Here is a 1,973-nt window from a genome sequence, read left to right as displayed (position 1 = left end):
CGGGAGGGCCCGCGCAAGTCCTGCCGCACTTGCCGCGGGTCGCAGCCATGGCGCGGGGCTCAGGGGGCGCAGGGCCCGCCTCCCGCCGCCGCCTTGGCGAGGGTCCCAGGGGGATTATTTACTTATTTTTAATGGAAGGACAAGCTCGAACTCTCTAAGTGGGGTATAGGTATGGATTAGGGCAGCATAAGACCGCCACTTTCTTAAAACGATGACTAATTTCTATCATTCCCACTGTTATCTCCATTAAGTGCACTGAAATTTCTTTGAGAGAGAACAGAAACTGACCTCTTTCTTCTGCCAACTGGTACATGATACGTCCACCCTCCCCCCAGCCCGACCAGGCTCAGAGGGCCCAGTTCTCTAAACTGCATCCTTCGCCCACTGAGCCCTGGGGCTGAGGGAGACAAGGGTTGTCATTTTAGGGACGTCCTGTTTTCAACACCCTCACCTTTCTGCAAGGGCTACAGCAAGACCCTGGTAGGTTTAGAAGAGCCAAAGCTGGAAGGAACATCCCCCATGTGCAGCCCTGGGAGATAGTACAGGGGTTGGGAGAATGGCCGTGGGGGAGCCCAAGCACCCCCCAAATTCAAACCCTCTTCTGATTGGCATAGGAAACAGTGAGAGGTTACCGTGTGTGTCAATGAATGTCATTGCACTCCTAGGCCCCTCCCCATCACCTTCTCCCTCCACTTTCCTCTCAGCTTAAACCCAGCCTCCTGGGGTGAGGATGCCTTGCATGCTGATATAATTGCACAGATAATGTGAGTGCACCTTCAGAAGACTGTGTGCAGGGAATAGCCAGGTGGGGGCGAGAAGAAAACTGCACTGAGACATGAGCTCCAGGCCCTGCTGTGGTAGTGCAGATGGTGGGGCACCATTCTGCAGGACTGGAGCCACGTGGACGTCTGTGGTTCGAATCCCAGGTCTATCTGAAATGTATCAGGCATGTACTCTGCACCACCTGATCCTGGTTGGCTGGAGAACTCCAGGGAGGATTGTCACATGATAAAGCCTGGTCAAAGTTGCCCAATTCATTCATTCATTCTCTCTCTCTCTTTATCTCTCTTTCTCTTTCTCTCCCCTCCCTCCCCCTTTCAAACTAAAATTGATTTTAAAAAACTTAAGAATATGAGCTCAGAGCCAGCAGGCAGGTGGCATAGTGGTTAAGGCAATGGACTCCCACATGGCCAACTGAGGTTCAAGTCCCAGACCCAGCGGCTTAAAACTCATGCCAGGCACATGTACGTGTGTGCCCAAAATCCCAGCAGGGAATGGAGGGGAAGAGATTGTGGTGTGGCCATCCCCTATGGGGGTAATTCTCTCTTTATGTCTCTCTGATGAGCACACACACCCTATAGCAAAAATCTCTCTCAAAAAAAAAAAAAAAAAGAATATGATCGCTCGAGTTCCACAGGCTTGGGTGTGAACTGGGCTCTGCTTCCTTCCAGCTGTTCAGGCTCAGGCCAGTTACCTACCTGTGCTGAGGCTGAGTTTCCTCCATCAGTAACAGTAACGGCTCCTACTTTGTAAAGTGTGAGGATTAATTGAGGTCATTCAGCTAAGGGCAAATGGCTCATGGTAAACCTTCAGTAAATGCCGGCTCCTGATGCTGTCGGTGCTGTCGGTGGGACACCAGGACCACAGTAAGCACAGGGTCCTTTTATTTCTCTGCTGCCTTTCTGCTCCTCAGCTCTGTCTCCTCTCCACCCACATTCTAGGAAGTCTGTCCATACCCCTCTAGAGAGACCGCCAGTGCGACATACCTTTGTCCTAGAGTCTTAGGCATTACCTTCTCCTCCCCAAAGAAAGGGGGGCTCTTCTCTTAAAGTAAGTGCCCTGCTTCTTGACATGGCCTTCCAGGGAGCTCTTCCTGCCCTGACGCCTCCATCTGAGACCCTTGCTGCCACCCTGGCGTATCGCTGTGCCTGGAGGCAAACAGTTGGCTAGGTCTATGTTAGTGTTGGTTCCTG

The 1,973-nt window shown here is 52.1% G+C and overlaps 1 protein-coding gene across 4 annotated transcripts in view; it reads left to right on the top strand.

The window, feature by feature from the left end:
• The window catches only part of CRTAC1 (cartilage acidic protein 1), a 183,026-nt gene that overhangs the window by 91,248 nt on the left and 89,805 nt on the right, over positions 1-1,973 (top strand). The window lies entirely within an intron of this gene.

The sequence above is a fragment of the Tupaia chinensis genome, unplaced genomic scaffold, assembly GCF_000334495.1.
Source record: "Tupaia chinensis unplaced genomic scaffold, TupChi_1.0 Scaffold000539_1, whole genome shotgun sequence".
Lineage (NCBI taxonomy): Eukaryota > Metazoa > Chordata > Mammalia > Scandentia > Tupaiidae > Tupaia > Tupaia belangeri.
This window is presented reverse-complemented; position numbering and strand designations above follow the sequence as displayed.